This window comes from Ptychodera flava, chromosome 3, assembly GCF_041260155.1.
Source record: "Ptychodera flava strain L36383 chromosome 3, AS_Pfla_20210202, whole genome shotgun sequence".
NCBI lineage: Eukaryota > Metazoa > Hemichordata > Enteropneusta > Ptychoderidae > Ptychodera > Ptychodera flava.
Window position 1 is genome coordinate 4576318 of NC_091930.1, and position 24715 is coordinate 4601032.

Consider the following 24715-nt stretch of genomic DNA (forward strand, 5'->3'; position numbering starts at 1 on the left):
TAAAAATGCTAAATGACTTTCAATATTGTTTTAACGTGATATCATCAATGTGCATAGCATGCTTGCCAACTTTGGTCCAGTAAATCTCGCTAATGAGTAATTTATCGTGTGATATCGATGACCATCGTTCGTCTTATGGACATTACTTGTCTCACAAAAGTGAAATCAAAACTTGTACTTTGTCGGAAAAAGTTCAATCCTAGGATCTGTGATTATTCATGGGGCGCGGATGTTTTGTGTTAAGAAGATGAGAGGTCACCGCCTACGTCACTGTAGAGACGTACTGCATGGAGCCCCGACCAACAGTTTTACGCTAGCAAAATGGCGGTCTCCTGGTAGTCATGTCGGGCAAGGCTAGATAAAAGGTAATATTTCAATTTTGAGCGGATTTCTGGTCGTGGTGAGTCCCTAATAACCTAGCTGTCGATGAGTGTTGGCAATTTGTAATTTGGATGGAAACTTTTTTGAAATATCGTCGAACAAACTTGCACAATGGGTGCTTGCGGCGGATATTGACGCTAGTCTATGGAATATCCATAGCTTGGCGGCGGGCTTAAAATCGTAAAAGTCAAAACCAGCCAGTAAAAGGCAAGAATTCCGTCTGAAAACACCACAGCTATGGACCCAAAGCTATTGCCGACCCAGCATAGAACAACACCGCTGTGTAAACCCATTGGTCAAAACATAAATTTCATAAATTTTCTTTACTACAAGTTATGTATAAACGTTTATGCATCGATCTCTTCATTTAGGTTCACACTGAAAGCTTTCTTATCGTGCTGTAGGTATACATGGAGCTAGACACGTATGAATGATATAATTATTTGGGCTATTTCATTCGAGCAAGTGCAACTGCTCCGCTATACAAATGTGCGTTGGGCTGTCGTTCGTCTCTACAGCGGAAATCACAGACCTCGGCAAATTGCACAGTTGTTCAAGTCCGATTATGTTTCATTAATTAATTACAAAAGTTAGGCTAACAACAGAATTAAACCAAGAAATTTAGTTTCAATTGCTCCATGAGTTTGCAGTTCAGCCGGATGCGTACGCGTATACGCGAACAGGAACGTTATTTTTTTAACGACGTTGAAGTGGGACCGGGCCGGGTTCACTGCAAGCCGTCTCTTGTGTTCATACCGAAGCCATAGTATTCACATGGTGTCGGCGCTGCTCTCGATCATGATAGAAAAACTGTCAAAATTTTGAAAGCTGTCAGATTTAATGCAACATATCGGAAGAGATGCAACGGAACCAGAGGATCTCAGAGCCTGAAAGTTCGATCGTGTACACACAGACAACGAGGACCTTGTCTGTGGTTTACGACCCGACATGACTTTGTAAAACAGATTCGTGATTGGCTAACTCTGATGACATATTCTCATGAATAATTAATTAACCCCCATTCACACTTCCGCGGTTTCCTAGCGTAATCTGCCAGAGCTTGATTTTTGCGTATGTCAACGGAGCGGAAATTATGCTCTGGCTCGCGAGAGTGTGCGACATAAGCTCACGTGTGTGAACACTTGATGTTAAAACTTAAGAGTTGCTGCACATTTCACTTTGTATTTGGTGGCAGATGCATGATCAGATATATGGTATTTGTTTAAATGATGTCAACATGGCTACAAATATGCTAATGACAAACAAACCTTTCTACCATTGCCGAAATCAAAAAAAATCACACTCAAGGCACCGACAGATTCAATGGGTGCTTTTCGATTTTCACTTAGGTAAACTGTCTTGTCAGTTTGTTTCTGAGTAATGGTAGATACACGCTGAACTATTTCTTACATATTCATCTACTCTACGCTTCGTGTCATTTTATTTACAGTACTCAACACACACAGATATATGACCTCGAGGCAATCTAGGTTGTGGATGGTGACTGAATGGAGGTTTATTTTAAACCATCCATTGTGACCAGATGAAAAATGGTCAGAAGTTCATTGACAGTACCTACAATATGAAAAAGAATGGACTAGCGAGCTTATCAGAAGTTTGCCAGTCTCTTTTGGAAGAAACAAAATTATTAAGTTGATTTAACAAAGACGGAACTCTGCTCGAAACCCTTGCTAACCTTTTATCTCTTAATGTTCACGCCTCAAATATCACAGAGAATGCGTATTCACAGTGTGATCATAAATTATACTGTGTTCTTGTCGCATCATCACACTGTCTGAAAGGGCAGTTTAATTTTAGTAACCACTCTCTGAGAAGGGTGTTTTTTGAACAAGAGGCATTAACTTTAGCAGTAGGGGGATTACTGTCACACGCCGGTCTGAGCAAATATTTACACCTCTGCGTCCATACACCATTGTGCCTCTGTTGTATATTTTTGTTTATCATGCAACCGTTCTCCGGGATTTACTTTAAGAATGCCTGTTTGCAATATCTATCTTGCATCAGTTTATCAATAAAGAAACCAAAAATTTCACTACGCTTTTTCAGAAATGTTTAAACATTCTTTTCACCAAGTACCATCACACTGGGGCTGAGCTCATAAGCTCGAGCAGCTATGTCATTTCAATAAAGTGAGTTTGTATTAGATGGTTTTAGATAAAGAAATTTTAAGATACACCTCTTTGTCACACGTGTTAATAGCCTAGTACTGGCCAGCGTACGGCCAGCTCCTGAGATCGACTACTTCGCGCTGCAGCGTACTTTGTGCCAGCGGCGGCGGTGAGCGGTAGGTGAGCCTTGACACAAGACGACTGCAAGCGCGGGTGGAGCGCCTGCACGACTGATGCTATCGAATAGTATGATATGTTTTATCCAAAACGAAAATATATGGTTGAATTCATTGATGCTATTCATTTTTTAATTTCATTTAGCAGTTTTATAACTTAACTGCCTGCAAATCTTGCTCCTCAATAGAAAAGCTATCGAAGCTTGTCCGTTGAGTACAATGATGCAATCAGAATCGTGGAATTTTAATGGCAGCGACCATGTCGTCAAGAATTTTAAGCTTATCGTGTTGTTTCTACGCATGCGTACATTGAACCACTTGCGGCCGCCTTTCATAAAAAGTACATTGGTAAATACTTTTCTCATGAATCAGAATAAATTGTGCCGACTACTTAACAAAAGAGATGTTAACTGCATTTTAACTGCGTCACTGCACCGTATTCACAGTAGAACATTTTCAAATCTTACGTGGAATATTTTTCGGCGACCAGATTCTATCACGTACTGGTATGTTGAGGGTCTCGAACGAGATATTCAGCTAAACTTTGGTTATCGTTCTAAATAGTTGGGAAGTAAGCCTCGAAATTAAAATTTATTTGTAATACACGGTAATTATCAGTTTTGAGCTCAGTGACTGTACAAATCATCATGAATTTTCTCAATTAAAATATTCAAAAAATGAAGGTTTGTAATCAGCACCTAAACCCGATTTTAGCCACACAAAGCCAGAAGCATAAGGGAATAATGATTTATTTAGATTCAGAGCCCGGCTTCTGACAGTTTTTTTATTATATTTTGTGGGAAATCTCTTGAATATGTGCATAACACATTGTGATATGCGTCCATTCCTTGATTCCATGTCCATGCTACCGACTGGTAATCTCTTAAATGTACGCATTTCTATTGATATATTCTCACTGATAGTAAGATATTTTCAAATTTGCCTCCAAAATATAAAGTGTGGGAGGTGATTGGTCAGTTGGACTCGTCTAACTCATACGCACACCCACACGGGCGTGGAAATGCCGGGAGAGACAATTCCGCGATGATAGACACTCGACATTCATTGATGTTTAGCCTGTGCGATGATATGACAATAACGTAAGCAGAAAAAGCTATCGCTTTCAAAGTTTTGCACAGCTTGTTTTGAGAATGACAGGTCATCGGCTCATATTTTGCCGAAAAATAGCTGTCAAAGTACACATTCTTGCTTGCCAGGGAATTTTTTTTCTGCTCCACGATGCTACGCAAAAATCACGGATAACAATGTAAGCTGATCTGGTAAAAGTTTGTGGTCTACGACGATGAAGTATCAACAATGTTAGTCTTTGGTTGCTTGTCTGTTCGTCTTACAAACAAATTAAACAACTTTGCAAGAGCATGCCTTTGGTCCCGCCCTGGACTTTCAAGGGGAATGGCGATGTGCTCCACGTGTAGCTAGCTTCTAAACGCAAGTTGCAGCACCCACGGTCTCTTTGTCCGACACTACAGTGCCACTCTAGCTACTCCAATGCAATCACCAACCAACAAATTACAGAGGCAATACATGTAATACCAGAACAAAATATTTTTGTACCAAATGTCATCTGTAGATTGAATAATTTTTAAATTTGATCAATTTTTAAAGATGTAAACAATCTTAAAATTCTTATTGTTTATCTTGAAATCCCTTTTCCTAATAAAAATGTTAAAGGTCTGGGTCCTCCGCACGACAGGTATGTACCTGTCAAGATTGGCGTGCCGGTTTACGTATTTTATCACAGTGGCACCCAAACTACACACCTGAAAGCGATTGGTTTTAGATGTACAGGCCGTATAAATGTTGCAACGCTCTAGATATCAGGTGAGATAGGGACTAAAAGTAAAACCTAAAAAGCATGCAAAAGGCGGGCTTTTCTTGTCCGCAATTATTGTTTTCATACGGTCTCTTTGTCGCCTGACCTGGATTTGATCACAGTCAGAATCGATGGTAGTGCTGGGAAATACTTGGAATATTTCTACAAATAGCTTATCCCCCCTGTTGTATTGGTATCTCCCAAGGTACCACGCTCAGTAAAACGTGCACTATTAGTAACAGCAGGCAATAAATATTTGAGAAAGGAAGGGTTATGTCGTATCACGCCTCTGTCAAAGTGGTATGCGACAATGTTGAACTCTGAAGGCGCTATCAATCGGAACAAAATAAATAGACATACTGTTTATTAAACAGGGCGTTCATTCATGCTTATTTTGGATTAACTTACGACAGAAAATGAAGTACATTTATTGAGAAAAACGTGAAGCTATATATATTTTCAAATTTGCCAAAAGATAAAGTCAACAGAAAAGTAATATCGGAAACCCCTTTTCGTTTCCCAACTCCTGTATTTTTCAGGAATATTATGATGTGATCGTCACGTATAGTAGTAGTAGTTGTTCAATCAATGGTATTACATCAATACGCTCTGTTTACATGATAAAACCCCGTAGACACAGTCAGAACTAATTGAAATAAATGACACATACATTAATAAACAGCTGTAGAAGAAAGAGCTTTGTAGTCCGGGGCTCAAAATTAACTTTTTATAAGATAATCGTAGAGGGCAACCGTGTCCGAAATTTACTGGTTCCAGGAAGATATCCGGACTAAACTCTACTGCTTTTTTTGAAAAATCTGATTAACAATTACTACAACTGTCAATCTGACGAAGCCAAAAAGAATATCATGCAGTCATGCTAGTAACAAATGATTGTGTGTGAAGGTACTTTCAATTAGAAATACTGTAAAAAAAGATACCGCAAAAATTACGGTACGTAAAATAGCTTCGCATACTACCACTATTGTGAAGACCAATCAGATCACTCCAAGTCTGTGGGCATGTAAATGTCAAAACATACAATAAATTAACGACTAAAACATCAACAGATCGTCGCGCCAAGTGGAAGGCTGTTGGGTAGATCGGTCGGTGAATGCCCTGGCACACAGGCCAAGCCAGCAAGTGTTGCCAAGTAAAGCCAGGGGCCAGTCTAATGTGTTTCAGGTGAATCTCCATCTTAAACACATTCATAAATCCGGCATTTAAAACAAATATATCATTAGAAATATAAATTGAATAAAATGTCTGGGTGATGAACGCATAAAATGTACTTACTAGCACGCGAATGAAAACGCAGCCATGGCGGAGTTTGGGCTCAGAGCAGTGATGGCTTACTGACTTTTGAATTTACTTTACCTGGCGTTGTGGGCCAATCGCTTTAAGCGGTCAATGGTTATGACCTCTTAACAGCAGGTCGTTGTCTGACAAGCGGTCAGGAGTCAAGGCTTAGAGGCCTTCCAAAATCGTTTGTTCGTGGTCTTAACGGTACGACTTTGAGTATTAATGTGATCAATGATGAAGTAAGTTTATTTGAACGTTGATCGACCCAGTTTATTGAGCTGTGGCGTGGAGTTTTCAGCGCGAAACTGCCTATTGAAATTTGTTTGCGATCATTCATGTCTACCACACTTTCTCGCCTTCTTCATATGTTATATTGTAATGGCTTTGCGAAGCGACGATCCAAACGTCCGTGCCTAGAACTACAGCTGTTATAAATTCGTCGAATGAAGGAAAGAAAGACATTGAACATTGACGTTTGTTCATAATTACGTGTAATTGTGCATTCTTGATTCTGTTTTCTGTTGCTTGTGCCCGTTCGATGACCCCACCCACCCGTGCGTGATTTGAAAAGGGCGCAATGGTGATACCAACTTTTATCTACCGCCATCCCGGTCGACTTTGGATTCAGATTTCCTCTCTTTTTTCACAATTAATCAAAGCGGATGGTGGTTCATGTTTCATTTTTTTGTTGTGGCTTTTTTTCTTTGTTTAAACATTACTTTTCGTTTTGTAGAGCAGGCACTCAGCCACTTTGTGGACAAACTATTACACATGTATGTATGTACGAAAACGTGTGTGTGTGTATGACTTTTTCCGTCATTTCTGTCCTATTTTCGAATTTGATTGTCAATCATTTTCAATTTCTTTTGTCTTTGTTTGATTACATGCAATATATATTTCATCTCAAGACAGACTGACAGTTTTATTGTACGCCTTCTTTATCTGTATATATAAACAACTCACATTTCCATAACACCTCCAAATATTTTAAGATAAACATTTGCTCTCCCCACACAGATTTGGACTTGGTGGGTATGGGACAAATCGGCCATACCCACCACCTCTATTAAAATTCTTAAATTTCTTGTTTACGCACACACTTGATCAATTTGTGGTTAGCCAATTAATATTACTCTTTTCACTGATCTAGCTCCATGCTCTTTGAAAGACAGCAGCGATTTCGAATAAAGCAAGAAAAATTTGTTGGACCTAGCAAAGCCGTTTGTAATGACATTCGAAATACAGTGAGCATGCAATGACCAAGATATTCCACAATGCTTGCCGTATAGCATGGAGGTACTAGCTCCGCTCCTGGCTCCATGACTAACCATGGAGGTTGAAGAGAACTTTTTACCTCCTTGGACTGACGTACGCGTGACCTAAAAATAAAGCCACGGAGGTTACTATTAAAGTTATTGTTTGTCACGGTATTAACCGATGTGCTATTAGCCCCATGGCCGGTATGAGTCATATACGGCATTTGCCGATAGCTGCGCGATCACATTATCACGTGAATATTACAATATGACTTTAATAAATAAATCACCGGACTTTTATACGACCCTGGTTACAATGCTTAGTACGGAACCCACGGTAATGCGATTATCTTCGAGTTCATTGTTTCCGCAAATTATATACGCAATTTCTTAGGAATATACAGGCGGTACTCTATTGTGTTTTCATTGTTCGGATTATCATTGTCGCAGTATAAGAAATTATAGATCTCGTTTCATGACGTGCGGAGGCCTGGACACAATACTTGACCTCCTTGTTGCAGTGGAAACTGTATGTCAATGTGAATGAAAGTACACAGTACTTCGAAACTTTAGGCGTAGGCGGGTCTATACGAATACGAATACGAATATGGACGACAAAACTAAACGTCAAGGACTCAAAATTTGCCAAGTGGGTGTATTTGTTACACTCTAGTATTCATGACTAATTTATACGATATTGTCACGTCAAACACGTTTTATTCGTGAGAGAAATACCGGCCACCATGCTGTTTGTTTACATTTATGAGCATACCGAAGATCGACGCCAAGAGTCCGACGCCCTAAAGTTGACGACATAGACGCGAGTTGTCGTAGAACGACAAGAAAATAAATCCCGTATTTTTGTGCGACAAATTTGGCTTGTGTATTGAATAATGGGATGTATTGCCTTCATTTTCAAAGGAAAGTTATAATAAGATCCATATTCAGAGATGTTAGAGTCATCAATTATACCCGTGTCATGTTTGTCGTCACAGGTGCAGCTTTGATTGACAGTATGATCCTTCGAGTTTTATCAGAGGCGTAATTATTGAAATCATATTTTGACAAATAATGAAGTGTCTTTTCGACAGAGAATGTTTTCGATCAAAATTTTGCTAAAGGAAAGCTGAGATACAAAAACGCATAGCTTTAGAAAATTTGTCTATCGTCGATCTATCATACAGACTAGGATGAATGGATGAAATAATTCTTCACTTTAAACGACGTCTTAGATTTACACACTAATGACTGTAGTTTAAGTCTACTCTTTCTTATTTTTTTCTACATATCATGCACATCAAATAATCTCCTAACCACGAGACCTGAAATATCCATACTTATCTTTACAACAGTATGCAGTCAGGAAGTGCAAATACTATTTATGTCAATGCAATTTAGGTGTACATATGGAATGAATGATGTTAAGACCGATGACAATATGCAACTGCATTTTGTGTAGATGTCAACTTAAGAAGAGGTAGCCGCATTGATGAAGAAGTTAACTTGTTTGACAGGAAAGAGTTGGATAATTATTTCATCAAGAAACAACTTATAGACAGGAAATCACGACATGGCATCGTTACATCCGTCGCAGAGAGGCAATTCCTTATACTAATGCATCATTTTAATCATACTGTTATTTTAGATACAAATTATCGAAGAGGGATTTACATTGATATGAAAGTAAATTAGCTGATATACATATGTTAATTTTTTTAGATTTCCATCATTACAAGACACTGGAAATTTCAAATGTCGAAGCTTCTAAACAACGCCACACAATTACAAATTAGTAAATTAGTGTAGAGTGTAAGGGTCCAAAGTTACGTAAGGGGTATTCTACCTTCTACGCACATCTTTCCCTAGTTTTACGAATTCCCTTTTACATTTCTTTCTTATGCCCCGTTTCCATTTGTATGTCCAGATTAACCAAAGTGGAGGAAAGGGTTGATAACGTGGAGAAAAATGTTGCAGAAATACTGAAAATGCTGTCCGCTAAAGAAATCAAGAATAGAAAATGGAGAAAATATTGCAGAAATACTGAAGATGCTGAAGAAATAAAGGAATCGAAAATGTCGCCATGGAGACATCCAGTCCTTATCTGAGAGATTCAAGAATTGTACATCCAAATACAATACCTACAAATGGATTGTCGACAGCCGCATGTGCTAGTTTGGCCAATAGTTCGAACCCAGATGGTTAGCTGGACGCCCTCTCAGTAGTCGCTCTCCAGCCTTCGGCTCTCGGTTGCGCGCGGATGCGGAGATAAGCGTACTCCACGGCACTTGCTGCGAGGGCAACATTTTTATCTTTGGCAAAGAAGAGTAAGTACGAAAAGTCATAAACTTTACAAATTTGAAGCAAGGCAATGAAAGCAAAGCGCTATATTTTGTACCAAATTTGCCAAGGTAACCCTTTCAAACATTGTACAAGGATGGTACTTTGTCAACTGTGACCACTCACGTGAAGATATGAGAAATTTAACTTTTCGTACAATAATGCATCAGAGATTGTGGACAGTCTAACCAGAAAGGTATAGCTATACGATCCATCTATTTCAGCTTATTGTCAAAGCATCAAAATTCTGGCAAAATACTAAGTTATCATTTGAAAAGCAATATCTTTGTGGTAAGGGAGGGGGGGAGAAAAGTATCATGAAATTGTAAGCGCTTTTTATAATAACTTAATAATATTAACATTCGAGCAAGATTTAAAATAGTAACGTCTGGCTTTACAGATGTTCATACTTGTTTCCTAAGACCATTATTTTGCTCTTGTAAAGCTCAGTTTATCAATCTTTCGCAATTTTGAGTGTAAACAGATTTATTCTTTGACCATTGAAGTTCAATTATAATCCACCTAAGGTGCCCTTTTCAGTAATCCTTGATAATGATACAGGGACTACTGAAATCATTTTCTTAAGATGTTTTGTGACGCTGCTGATTCGCTATTCAGAAGAGTATGTTATTCATTCAAAGAAAATGTATTCGGTAGTGTTACGTAACAAGCGAGAAACCTTTATCTATTAAGAACCAATTAAATTAATTTGACTTCTTGTGACTTAACCGAATATTTCTAGGTTGGCCTTGGGATAAATAATTTATGCGTCATAGCTAGTGTGTAGAGATGTTTCATGAACTCAACAATGTGTGGAGTAACAGTTGTAGCTCGCTTATCAAGTGGTGAGATTCGGTCGAGTGGTTTTGAGTGTTAATACCTTATCTAGTTGACTGCGTGCCGTACGCTGTGAGTTCTAATTCCACCGAGAAATTACTTTATTGTAACTTTTTTACTCATACATTTTACTCATACCGTATTCAAAACATCAAAACAATGAAATCTGACATGGGACAAATTTATCTTTGAAGTCGGATAATCATGAGTGCAGGGAATTTTATGTATTATTTCCTGACACATGGGTTTGTTTGCCCGAGAGGAGGGCAGAGTAGGTGACAATTTGCCCGACGCCAGGAAGGCAAATTGTCTCCTGCTGCGAGGGCACTTAAACCCTAAGCTTGTATTAAGGCAATAGTATTTTTATTACATGCCTCTTCACAGTTAGGCTAAATGACATATAATTACATGCAGGGCATTCTCAAACAATTTTTCCATTATCAACCAGCCTTAAAGCAGATATTAACAAATGTAAAATCAGAACAGAGCGCGTATAGATATTTTATATCCAGCGTTAAGCGTTAATCTTTTCGTCGAAGTTATCATCGGACCGGTAACTGTTGAAACCAATAACTTATCGTTAACAGTACCCGAAAACTCCCCGGATGTTCTATTCTTATTTATACACCGATTTGTATTCACCTCGATGTTTGAAATAACTAATATCAGATATAATATTATAGTTTCGTCATTACCAGTGAAGTTTGTGACGTCACACCTCAGATTATTACTGTTAACGAATCCGATTAGCCAGCAATATGGTCTCAAGTGTTTCCAACGCCCTCAAATTTACTTGGCCTTATATTAAAATAATATCGATAATGTGCACCATCCCAGCCCCTAATGGTCTCGAGCAGACTTTGCATTTCATAATATATTTGGCTTCGCCTCGTACATTATGTCCTGCAAAGTTTGCTTTCGTCTATTATGGACCGGGGGGGTACATTATTGCTTAAATCACGAAGTATTGAAATGACTATGTAACTATATAGCAGCCCCCTAGATGGGCAACTAAACTTTGTTTATTGTCACAGTGTTATATTTAACAGTATATAAATCTGAATATTTCTTGAGTTTATTTTTCAAATGTCAACAATTTTTAAGGCATGTTTGCAAAATGCATTTTACAATGCCTTGCCATTGTATTTATACATTTATACCATCGAAGTACACAAAGTACTGGTGTATTTATACTATTGTTTTACCTGCAAAGCAAAGGATCAGAACACCAAAGCGGTGGTACAAGCGCAGAAAACCGAGAATGACATACAAAATATCCTCTCAGCTTTGACATGTATTGGAATTTTTACGAATAAACTGTTCGTTATACATATTACGAATATTAGTATATATTAATATAAAGGTGTCGGAAAATAATAGTTATAAATGTGGGCTCTGAACCTTAAAAAATCATTGTTCTCATATGTTTTTTTGGCTTGTGTTTTTTTTTGACTTTTTTGGCTTAAAATCACGATGACAACCCTTTATTTTTGAATATTTTAGCAAAGAGAACTTATGATGATTTTATACAGAAACGGAAATCAGATATGTCAATGTACTTAAACTAGATCAGTACACCGTATTCTTGCCAATTATCTGTGATTGAAAAGATATCTCGTTTGAAATCTTCAACACATCAATTAAAGATAGAATCTGATCTCTCAACATGAATTCCACATTAGAATTGAACTGTCTTTGCTGTGAATATGATGCAGTGGAAGAGAAATATCACGTTTGTTTAGTGTGCACACTTTATTTTTGATTTAAGCGAAAAGAATTTAATCGAGGAATTTTGTCTAGATTGTATAATTATCGGAAATTGTGTTAATACAGTCGGAGTCTGGAAATACAAAGTAGTTTTGCAAAATTGTTTGTTTTTTCTTTCAAATGTATTTTTTATATTTTGTTTGTACAATGGGCCGGAGGGCATAGACCTTAGGTAACAAAGTACTGAAATAAACAATAACAACTTTATTATGCCCTCTCGGGAAAGGATGAAAGGATAGTTAAACATCAACGGTTGAGGCGTGGTCAGGGCGAACGATTTTTTTCCAGGATATAATAAGCAAAGCCAGAAAACAGTCAGAATTTACTAGAATTTCCGACGCCAAAGACGACGGGGCCAAACAACTTGCATTATGCAAATATTCACTATACAGTGACGTGCTGCGCTACGATATGCAACGCAATTAATGCATCGCGCGTTGTAGAATTTTGCTATTCGGACATTTTTAAAGTGTCTGATTTTGGCTCCCAAGCGCTCTATTTTATTTTGCTATAGATTACAATCTGTTTTTACAAATCAAAATTTACGCCTGGGCTGAAAAGTTACAGTGTTTACGCTACTGTGATTTGTTAATATTATTATTCATATTCCTGGGCATCAAACAATCTATTACTGTGTATTTCTGGTCCGTCACGTGACTCGCCAATTAAATTGCGACAAACAGGGCATGCAAATGAAGTGAATGAAGTGTATAGTATTGTTGTGTTTCAGAATGCCTAAGTTGACGAATGTGTTAAAAATTCGAAAAAAAATACCTGATGCTTCTGTTTATCCATAACAATGGCTATAGATTTACTTTTGAGGAAGATGGGAATATGTAATTCTAAAACATGTAAGTAGGGAAAGCCTAGTAATTTGTTTAAGCCCCAGTTCCCAGCCATGGCATGTTTCAACGAGACTGCTTAAAGCCCCTGTAGCTGTAACTCTTGAAATTTGTTGACCTGAAAGAGGCTTTCTATTTTCCCTGATATTCTTTAAATTCTACAAAATTTAAAGGATATAATCGTTTACTACTGAAAAAATGGACAAGAAATTGAATTTTTAACTGTTATTTTGATTTCCCGCCATTTTTAAAAACTGGTAATATTACAAAGAAACAAAGCATATTAGGTATCAGTAGAAAACATTCAGTTTTATGCATTTTATTGGACTACTATGTTGTTTCTGTGAAGATTCCAAAGCATATATGCATAGCGTACAATGTTTTTTGCTTTATTTGCATGAGGGCGCCATTTTATTTTTGGGCAAACGTTTATTATTTATCTTGCTCAAAATTGCACATGCAGTCCCAGTTGACAGTTTATTCTACCTGTATAAATACCCCTCAATGAGTACATTCCCACGAACTTCTTTTAGTTTGGAAGTAAAATCACAAAATAATGCCAAAAGATACAGCTATTGGGCCTTTAATATGTAGTCAAGGCTGATGGAAAAGTAACCGGCCTACGGTCAGATACAGGTTGTGGTGACTCACTGAGTGGCCACAATAGATATTTTGTTCCCGGTGGCTCAGGCATGCATGACAGCCCAGAGCATGTTTTGAAGACAGTCGCTACCCATTAAGTCAGTGGAGCATGCCAAAAATATAAATGGGTCACGGAGTAAGTATACTGTATTTTTATTTATTTCAAGAATGCCCTGAAATATGAAGAAATCAGTAAAACTCTGGACAAAAATTTACACAGAAACGCTTGTACAACTTAAAAAATTCCAAAGCTTTATGTCTTTTCCTGTTTTAACGGTGTTGCTTCTTTTCTTCTAGTCAGCTGCAAACTTATATTCTCAGATACAGTGCCCTGACTTCTTGTTTACTTTTTTATACACGGTAAAATTAAACAATACTCGCATACTGTCCGAGTGTGGTTTAATAAACTATGGTGGTCTCTCAATATATACGTCAGCAAAATAGCTTGCTTTTATACATTCATAATGGCGGTCGTTTATATCCTTCATGACCTGTCTTGATGACCTATATGCATGATCACTGGGCGAGAAATGGAGACATGACACTTGACTGATGATCGTGCATCGAACAATGATCAGACCTTTGAAACGTAATAATACATTTGCACTAGGCATGTACATGTTTGTATGTGAATCAAAGGATTATAGAGGAATAAGTCGGTGTCACATAGTCAGGTTTTCGAAAAGGCCACGTTTGCAACGTTCATTACTCTCCTCTGGATGCTAGCAATCTTGATTGACAGTTGTTTTTTAACCTATCAGTACAGTACACCGGCAGAATCAGGTCAACAACTGAACTAGATCGTTCTATTTAATTGCTGCACAAGTGACTATACCTAAATAATTTTATTTTGTGAGCTGCCAACACTAATTCAGCAAAAATGTCCGACCTCATACATATGTGCTTCTATATTTTCAGAAATTGCTCAGTTATGAAGACCTAGCCAAAATAAGTAATTTTCGTAAAGTGAAATTTGCATTTTTTATCCTACCGTGACATAGAGTGTTTGACTTCAACAAACTACCTTGGACGAGTCCCCCGTAGATTATAAGCAAATTACTGTTTAAACAAGGTCACCAGGAATCCAAAATCGATCTTTCACGCTTGACTGTAATGTAGTGCCATGGTACCACTTCAATGACTGACCCTGGCTTACTTCAGTCATCTTCATGACAATGACGGGATGACCAAGGCCATTCTGGTCTAATTAATTTCCCATTGGCGTAGCTCGTCTACTGTCCAAGATGTTTGTGTAAATTAACTCAGTCAAAATAAGTAAAGTTGCTTTTATGATATTATAAAACTGCAAAATCGTTTTTGTGAGTTCTAGCATGAGTTGTTCCTGTGCTGTGTAATTTTAATAGCTTCAATGCAGAAACTCAAGTCTGAATTTCTGACAGGGACTCATCAATACACTTTTTGCCAACCAGCAATTGGACTATGCTGTGCTGTTCACGAAACAATAATGCTCCAAGAGTACGTCAAAATTCAATCATCAAGCAGCAATTATAGAGCTTGTGGAGGTTCCTTCTGATCTGGTGTTTTTTAATCTCTTTGTACAAACTTTTTTGTAACTGACACAGTCACTGAACTGCATCCACAAACAATTAAGACAATCCCCATTCAAAGTGGGTTTTTCATGACCTCAAATACATTCAGGTTTTGTGAACAGTCAAAACGTCTCGAACTTTAAAAGTATACACCTGCGATTTCATCCCCCTTTGAGATTGGTCGTCATAAGTCACGAAAAAGTGACAGTAATGTAACAAGCATCGTTCATGTTTCAGCTGCCTCTTGAGTGCCGTACGCTTCAGTAAGCCAAGGCCAGTCATTGAAGTAGTAGTAGAAAGCGCGCCCTCAACGTATAGAGCTTAAAAATATTTGATGACGATTTTTCAGAACTTATCGTGTTTTAAACAGGAGTGTCGTCAATGCAGTTAGTTATGCACTTCAGAACCACGCTGTCAGTATTTTATCAGAAGTAATAATAAAGAGAGCGTCCTCAACTTTAGAATTTAAATGTTTTGATGACTTTTTTAGAACATGTCATTTTTTTTGTTTAAAAAGGAATGTATGGAAACCGTCATTGCAGCACGCTTCAAACTCAAATTGCAGTATTTGGAGCTGTAGTAGAGAGCACGCCCTCAACGTATACAGCTTGAAATATTTTGCTAATGATCGTTCCACTGATATTTAAAAAGGAATTCCCTGTCAACGTGGATTGTAGCATGCTTCTTCAATCAAGGGGCAGCAATTGATTTAGAAATAGGGAGCGCACCCTCAACGTCAAAATAAGTCCATTTTGCCGTAATTTTTCTATATAAACGGGTTTCCGTTTATATAGAAAAGTTACGGCAAAATGGACTTATTTTTAATGTTGACGGATCCTATAATGGCAACAGCAGCATAGGTCATGTTGTTGTAATCTGTAGTATCCGCAATGTAGCACAAAACGATGTTCATATACATGCATTTGCTTTACCAGCGCGAAGGACCCATAAAGGGGAAAACAAAGCAGAGGTGTATGCGATGGTTTTTTTATGGTCGGAAGCATATACATTGCAATTTGTATCTAATCTTAATGCATAGATTTTTGAGTTTTAATCATGATAATATCCATAACATGGTTGCAATATTGAGGAAAACATTTATATATAATTTGATAATAAATTCGGCATCTTAAAATACACACAGTACATGTGCGTTAGTTTAGAAATTACACAGCTCGATGCTAATAGCAGAGCGTTATTATAATACCATAAATAAATTCGAGTACAAAGTAATAGTATATATTAAGTTTCATACAACTAGCAATCATTACACTACTTTTATCCTGAGGTTAAAACTGGTATGATCACTGCTAGATGCCTAGATGCATGAAACTCAAGTTACAGATAATATATATATATATATATATATATATATATATATATATATATATATATATATATATATATATATATATATATATATATATATATATAATCATATTAATCAGACTTCGTGATCGCAATCCTTGTATTTCATAATGTTGAAGTAGAGGCTCTTCAAATTCTAAACATAACAACACAAGTTCCATGTGAACAGTTTGCAAGACAAGTTCAAGTCGTAGCTTGAGCCTCTACGTCTTTTATATTTTAGCAGCCAAGAATCCCAGTGACCAAAGTTTTCCTCTGTCATTGGGAGTACGCCCTCACCATAACGTCTAATAAGGGCGTCTTCGACCCAGACGTTATACTGCTTAAGTTTCATTTGACGCTGTGATTGATATATATCCTAATTTAGATGTTACAGGTGTTGCCATCGACAATTATCTTCCTCGGGGAATCGCCATGCGAGAGGATATCGGGATACAGAAACAGCGTAGAGACTCCAAGTCTTCAAAGATAACACCGTTTATTTCTTATAAATGGATGCTACATATTGCCAGATAGTTCCTTCTCTCAAGATGTTGTCCCTTCGTCTGAGCTGGTGTTCGTAAAGACACCTTGTATATACAATGCAATGCGTACAATCTTTATTTACATACAAATGAAATGCAAAGTCTCTCCCTGACGTATTTGGTGCCAAGGTACCTACATGTATCAATCGCCAAGACCATAAACACCAGAACAATATGTACTTGTTAGATTTCTCACATAAGGTATAATCATCGCACATAATTAACGAAGTCTGAACCTGTCTGAACCTGATAATTAACCTTTATGCAGAATTGACGTCAGAGTCAATGAACTCTGTAACACAGGTATAGTATGCTTTCGGTAGATAGTCAATTATAGTGTTGGTACTTTCAATGATATGGCTGACATGGAACGAATGTGAACTCGACCTGAGAGCAGGTTATGAATTTTGCGTGAAGTGGACCACTCGATGCTAATGTATGGAATAAATATTGCCTCCTTACGTGTACAAATATTCCTTGAACTCGGCGATACCGGAGCACCGTGGTGAGCCATGAATGACCTCTATTGCTGTCTGGGTCACTTGGGCTCTCCGCTCGAACACAGGCACAGTTACTCCACCTTATATTACCGTAACGCGAGCGACTGTGGCTTAAAGCGCATTAATGCAGTGACACGCTAAAGTAAATTCAACGCTGGTGATAAAAATCAGCTAATTAACTGATCTGACAATAGGAAGTAGTTTGTGTCATGGCAACCATTTTGGTCGCTTTCATTGGTCAGATGTAAGTCACATGATAAGGGCTAAGGTCGACCAGCAACGCAGCATAGCAAAGGTCACTGAACTCCATTCATGAAAGGTAAGCAGCTATACGTATATAAACATATCTGCAATAAACTGTTTTATGTCAAACAATGCTCCTAAAGGCAACCTGAAATGTGGGCGTAACAATCATAACCGTTGAGCCGAAAGACTACGGTACAAATCTTTATATAAAATCAGTTTCTGTTCTATGTTTTACATTACTCTGACTTCCGCCATTCAATTGGGACTTTCCTTGATGGCGAACGTTGTATACGCAGGGCGGAAGCATTGATATCTCCGCACATATGTTGGTCATGGATCTCTGTTTCCCTATTTAACCCATAGGCATAGCTCAATATTATATATTTACCACTTAAGTACATTCTTTTTCGCTATGTAGAGTGTTTGCAGTCTCTGTTAGGGGTCATCGTCATGCGCTCAGCAAGTCGAACAACTGTTAGTATGAACCCATCGTGTGTTCGGTTTCAACGTACGTGACAGCGACAAATCCTTAGGTACCTAGAAGGGACATGTTTTTTTCTGAGATCAGTCAATGACTGTTTAATCGTTCAGCCACACGTCATGCAACATTACTAAGATTTCAGAGGTGCATACAGCGGCTTGCACCAAGCCTGTAGGGGCAGGAATGTAAGGTCGTGAACTTAATATTTATTGTTGTAACAAATGAGGTTACTGGTTCATGGGACGGCGTACGGACTATTGCAGTAAATTATGAATATCCAGCGCGTGTCACAGTAAGAATAGCTGGTCCATGTCTTATTCAGAATTTCGATTTTGTGGTACACATACAGAAATTCTACATGTGACTTTTCGCGATACAGCTATCAAATGACATGCCAAAATCAAAAGCCTTTTACATATCTTTACAACGTTGTATAGACTTGAGTGACAAAGACGTTGTAGAGAAAAGCAACAAAATGGAATGTTAAAACCCGCCCCAAACAGTTTGCACTGTATATAGCACAATCTTAATTTCACAATAGCATAGACCCATCTGTCTCACAGCTGTCCTGTGCAATCTTTGCTGACACAGACCGATTCAGAGGTTTGTGAGAGGGGACGGTATGTTGGTCTGTCATTTAATGATGTGCCGAAAGTATGATGCTATTAGGTCATCGGTTTACCGCAACTCCAAGTTTGCACAAGCCGGTCAAAATCGGCTCGGAGTGCATTATATTACCGACCGGTCGTTGTTTTGATCTCCAATTTGCTAGTAGCTCTCAGATTACTGTGTGTGAAGACAATTTGCACTGAGGCAATGTAAGGTGTAGCTTGATGTGTTGTTGCAAGAGTGAAATTGCTACTCGGAGCGCACAGTGCCTATAGTAAACAGAGAATTTAGAGTCAGGTTATGCCCCGCTGCGATGCTCACCGTTAAAGCCCTTACAAGCCAAGTGGTAAAGGGCTTGCGTTATTGCACGTGTGATCTTGAACACCATATATCTAACGCGGATAAAAGGGGGTCATTTGTGTCTTTGTTCATAAAGTAGCACTGCTTCAGAACGGTCTATCAGTATGTCATCTCGCCAGTATCTTTTGCCCCTAACATTTTGATATTATCTATTAAGCTATCATTCAATCCTGAGAAAATCACTTACGAATATCTGGCATTGTGATGATAAGTTGTTGGTTTTGTTGTTGTGTTTGTTGTTGTTGTTGTTGTTGTTGTTGTTGTTGTTGTTGTCATCGTTGCTACGGGTTAGTTTCCTACGTACGTAGTCATAGTCTTTCTTTAGTATTGTAACTTGCCTATTATTATCACATCTGACAGTGTTTCGTCCAGAAACTGTTTATTCATCTATTATAGCTTGACAAACTGTTGGTTAATGGATAATTAAGTAAGTGAATGAACAAATCAACAAAAAGTAACTAATAAACCAACAGTTAACAATCAATATTTATTTCAAATGTTTGTATAATTCCAGGTTGAAATATCTTATATTGGTTTAATCATGGCTGATAGCGCTAGCAATGAGCATATTATAATTTCTTACGACTGGGATCATCAGAAAGAGGTATTGAGAATTAAACAGGCATTGGAAGAGAAAGGGTATCAAATATGGTTCGATCTGGATAAAATGGCAGGTAAGAACAGCATGTAACTTTCGTAATATAGTATGCACCTCGACATTGAATGACTTAAACTTTTGCTTAAACTCTCTCTAATGAAACATTAAATAGTTCGCTTTCGTAATTGAGAACAAAAGTTGGCGATAACTTGCAAAATTTTGTAACAGAGTAACAAATTACCCAAAGATTACGGACCACTGAAATTCAAAATGGCTGCCATTCTTACGTTAACATAGTTGGAGGGAAGTAAATTTTCGATTTTCAAATATTAAGTCTGTTAACAGATGAGGCCCCCTCTCCCAGCAAGATATATACCAACTACGTATTATAAACGCTTGGCAGTCCGAATATCTGTCCATGAGACGCATTCTACCATAATTTTGAAAGAATTCAGAAAGAGTAAAATAGTTGAGAAAACACTGATGGTTGGAAAATATATATGTTTGCTATAAAACCACAAATGTCATTGTCACTATCACAATAACAATCACAAACTAAAATGATTACGTTTTAACACCTGATCTGTTTAAAGGCATGCTTTGATGCTTGCGCATTGACATTAATAATTATCCCTGTAGATAATGGACCTATGCCTTCAAGACTATTCACCGCTCCGACCTCTGTCCAATCAGCACCGACTTCTTCCTCCCACGTGACTTTACTTTTCTCTGCCTGACGTTCTTCTGCATGTGCTTTCCACGTCCCAAATACCCTGGGTGGTGGTGAATGCATCGCGCACAGTCCCTCCACCAGAGATTGTGTTTTGAGCAGTGATTTGTACTAAATTGAACCGCTGATTTCATGTGTATTCACTTAGTTATTAGTCACTTACCCGATCCGATTCCGGTTTGCCTTAATCTCAAGCAGCTGCAAGTTGTTGGCTTGCGTTAAATAGTAGCGGAATGTAATCAATACTTGCACGTATGTAACTCACATTAAGCCGTTACCTTGTGATTTGATATTGTTCCGTTACGTACAACCCAAAAGTTATGTGTAGAACCGTCGATTTGAGATGCAGTTAATGATTGGATTATGTACTGCAGACTAGAAAATACATACAGAAACCTGATTCTCGCTTGTATTGCAGGAATGATCATAGTTCGATGCTGTTTGACGCAAAAAGATCAGTCGAGTGTCATTTCTCAAATTCTCGCAAAATGATCATACATTATGAATGATTGCCAATACTTTAAACTGCAAGCCGCCAGATGTAATATAAAAAAACACCTACATTTATTTTTACAAGGAGATATATACAAATCTATGGCTGAAGCAGTACAGGGTGCGAGTGTGGTATTACTGTGTGTCACGGAAGCCTACAAGAAGTCAGAGAACGGTATGAGAGAAGCAAAGTTTGCAGCTGACCTGAAAAAAGAAGATAATACCGTTGAAACTAGAAAAGGATGTACAGTTTGGTACGTAAGTAATACGAGGAATACAGAAGGTTCTTCTAGTCAAACAGACAGAATTAATAGTGTTGTGTTTTTTTTCACTATTGATGAGTCATAGGGTAGAGTGATAAGTTATGATTATTGTTCAAGCTTCTACAAATAAGGAGGTAGAGGTCACATTTATTATTATGGCCTAAGATGTACATGATGGCTGTTTTTGCGACGCGTTATTCGTAGGTTTCGCTGAGGTCATAGCAGAGACACCGCTTATAAAAAGTGAGAAAACTGATTTGAGCTATCTGAATCACGAACATTAAATAGCAGTCGGTACAGAAATGGCAAAACCGCGCTGGAAACCACCTGTTTAAATGTAGGTGATCTGAAATCATATCCAATCATTTCGTTTCTTTTTACCTCACAGATGACTGGATTGGGCCGATTACAGCAGGGAAACTGTGGCTGGATTTCTCCGATGAAAGGAATTTCAGAAAGATGATAGATAATCTGGAAAGAGAGTTGACGTTCGCCGGAGTTAAGAAGCGTAATAAGGATGAAACTAGTATGTTCGGGGCTCGTAGGTCAACTGTTTTAGGTTGTTCAAGTTGCCATTATACATGTGCAAAATATGTATATTGTATATCATAATAATGATATCATAATCCATGTTTTGTATAACCTAGTCAAATATGTTGTATGTAAGGAAGTCTAGATCCTCTTCTTACATCAATGAAAATAGACAAATCTCTGACCGAGAAGAATAACGAAGTTAGCAAGAAATGAAAGAGCCGGATTACCAAGGCCAAATTGCCATGCTTTAAGTCTACTATAAAAACTTAATTCCAAATTGAAATGCTTTGTAGGAGAGGCATTAAGGCTTCAATGCCCATCCCTGGTTCTCGCAGTGGCATTTGTTTTACGTTTACTGTTATATGGTTTCACTTTCGTTTTTGTGTTGTACTCTGTTAGCGAAATTTTCTCAGAGTTAAAGCTACTAAAAGCCTGCCCCTTCAATGATGTGAAGGTAAGAATAACTAGAGTATAAAATTTTAACCGTTTTAATTACAACTTGCACTCTCGGGATTAACTTTTGACTTCTCTATTTTATTGTAGGTCTGAGTGGAAAGTTACGTACTGGGTACACAGAAGTCTGGCGCAGAGCCAGGGCAGTTTAATTGGCCGAATGGTCTGGCATGGCATGGAGACGAACTTTTGGTTTGTGACACAGACAACCATCGCATAAAGATCTTCGATAAGAATAATGTAGTTATTTCATACGATTCGATGGTCAGTTTCAGAACCCTTTTAGGCCGGTTACAGTGGCTATTACTCCTGAAGGTCATTTGGTCATAGCCGATGTTGGTAACAGGCAAATTATTATTTGTGACAAAGATCGACAAATAATTCAGATCATTTCTCGAAACGCAGACGAAAGCGTTGACAATATTAATTATATGGCAGGATTTGTATACGGCATTGACTGGAAAAGTGGTAGATTACTCAAATACAGCGTGAAAGAAGGGAAACTTGTTGCACAGGTCAAAGGTCAGCAAGCAGTTCCACACTATGTTGCCCCTACTCCCAGCAACCATCTCCTAGTGTCAGATGAACGCGATCATGTCATACGCGTTTTCGATTCTGATTTAAATTTTCTGAATTCGTATTGCTCTGAAGGTTGTTGGCAAACGGTCAGGTGAAGAACCCGAGGGGCATCGACACCGACTCACGGGAAATATTATATCTGTATAGCATATGATAGGGTTGTAATGCTGGGACCAGACGGGCAGTTTATTCGCAACTTATTCGGAGGTGATGTGACCAGACCACACCAGATAGCGGTCAAAGATGACGTCACAACCCATGGTGACGTCACAAGAATAGCCGTGATGCAGGGTGACAAGATAGTGCGAATACATCAAATCAGAGTATACTCTGTATCAACATAGGGCTCACTATATGTATCTGATATCCCATTCATTGGCAATCACTACAAATTACGTTAGCGGCATGTCTTTACAAAAATGGCACAAAGTTACCTTATTCGATAATGGACCCTCGAGAGTTCTCGAGGGTCAATGGTTCGATCAAGACGTACTGCTCAGATTTTCATGTTGTCCATTGAAATTAAACATTGAATTATACCAGTATCACACTCAAAGGCATATCGCCCAGTGATATGATATAAGTACTAGATCTTCTATATAACAGCAACGCTACCCATCGCTACACTCTGCATTTATAAGCAAACAATTATGTTTGCCAAAAACGTTTCCCAAGTACAGATACAGATGTCCAAAAATTATAGGTCAAAATCAGGGATGATGAGCGAAGAAGTGAATGGTAGTCTGACGTCAAATGCTATAGATTGCTATTTGAAAGCACCCACGCATTGTGAATATTGTTTATCATTTAATATCCATATAATACTTAGATTTAGAGATACAACTGTTACAGTTATCTGATTGTTTAAATTAAAAGAGATAATGCCACATCCTTCACTAATTTTATTAGATATTAAATATTTACTATATTATATAAAAGCAAGCAAATATCAAGCGGAATACGATACTAACCGATGACACAGTTATCGCAACCAGGGATGAAAATGGCAGAATGAAAAATGGGAACACAAAGAATACAAAAATCAGGTTTGTTCAAATGATGATAAATTTACATTCAACCGATTAGTCTATCAACAAATCAATCAATCAGTTTTAATTTATATGGCATCAAGTCCGAAAAAGCGTTTTGTTCTTCATTGCTGTATCCTTAGATTGCACTGTTTGCTTTAGAGCAAATCTTAAAAATCAAAAAAAGAATAGTTTTTTTTTATTTTTCCAGGGTAAATCAGATATATCTTTCAATGTCAAGATGCCACTTTGAAGAGAGTTTTGCTGATAAAAATGTCCTAATGTGATGAATAATTTAGGGCAAATTAAACATGTCTAGTTTATTAATCAGTCAAATATTTCACAAATGACCAAAGTCTAAAAGTTTTTTTTTCCCATGCACATTTGTTCATATTACGGTCGAATTGAAAATGCAATTATTTGGCTAATATTGCTTGGACTATTTTCGCTGCCAAAACCCTTTAGAGCCTTCTGTGACACCTTTCACAAAATAAATCCAAGTTAGAAATGGCCAGATATGAGTATCAGAGCTAAGACTCAAAACTTGAACGTCGATTAATATTCATAACTTGACTTTACCTCATCGCTATTACAAAGGTTGGATTTTACTTTAGATTTGTAATTCCCCATACCTTTAAGCTTGCATTATTTTCTCAATAAACTTGAAATCATTCTTTACTTAAAAAAAATAACTGTTTATACCTAGCCTGAGTTACGAGTCATAAGGTATAAAGCATGTCAGCAAAAGAATGATGGTCAATTTATCACTACTGATAATGAGTAAAGATGCAGTTAGAAATCCGAACCGCCCTATTTATTCACCTTTTCACTATCCAGCATTAATATTTTCAATCTCCTTCTTTCAATGTGACCTGATAATAATGCAAGTACCCAGAT

At 37.7% G+C, this 24715-nt stretch overlaps 1 protein-coding gene across 1 annotated transcript in view; it reads left to right on the plus strand.

The window, feature by feature from the left end:
* The first annotated feature begins 289 nt into the window (after nucleotides 1–289).
* LOC139129460 (uncharacterized) overlaps nucleotides 290–24715 on the plus strand; it is a 180746-nt gene continuing 156320 nt past the window's right edge. The window contains exon 1 of the mRNA XM_070695091.1: nucleotides 290–629. The gene's annotated coding sequence lies outside the window, so the exon portion shown is untranslated. The remainder of the gene's footprint in view (nucleotides 630–24715) is intronic.